Source organism: Penaeus monodon, chromosome 29 (assembly GCF_015228065.2).
Source record: "Penaeus monodon isolate SGIC_2016 chromosome 29, NSTDA_Pmon_1, whole genome shotgun sequence".
NCBI classification, from domain to species: Eukaryota; Metazoa; Arthropoda; class Malacostraca; order Decapoda; family Penaeidae; genus Penaeus; species Penaeus monodon.
The window spans coordinates 38,594,602-38,594,948 of record NC_051414.1 but is presented as its reverse complement, the minus strand read 5'-3'; the positions used below and the strand labels follow the sequence as shown (position 1 = coordinate 38,594,948).

The 347-nt window shown below is 61.1% G+C and overlaps 1 protein-coding gene across 1 annotated transcript in view; it reads left to right on the top strand.

Moving 5' to 3' along the window:
* Positions 1–347, top strand: part of LOC119592247 (netrin receptor UNC5C-like) — a gene marked incomplete at its 5' end in the record, with an annotated part of 58,872 nt that overhangs the window by 48,601 nt on the left and 9,924 nt on the right.

Genomic DNA, 347 nt, shown 5'->3' with positions numbered 1-347 from the left:
GGTATTGATTTATGCTTCGGTTTTGGTGATGTCCGTAGTGTGTCCTTGGGTAGGGGGGAGGGGGGATGTGTGGGGGGACGGAGGGGGTAGGTAGGGGGGAGTGGAAGGATGGTGGTGGCGGGAGGGAGGGGAATAGGGTATGGGTGTAGGGGAGAGTGTATGGGTGGGGAGGGGGGAAGGAGGGGGAGTGTGTAAGCGGAGAGGAAGGGGGGAAGGGCAGGGAGGGGAGGGGGTGTGAGGGAGATCGGCACCCCTTTGACAATTTGCTGGGGTGACAGATAACACTGTAATGGCGGAGGGGGGGGAGGGGTAGGGGAAGCTAAGGGAGGGATAAGGGAGGAAGAGCT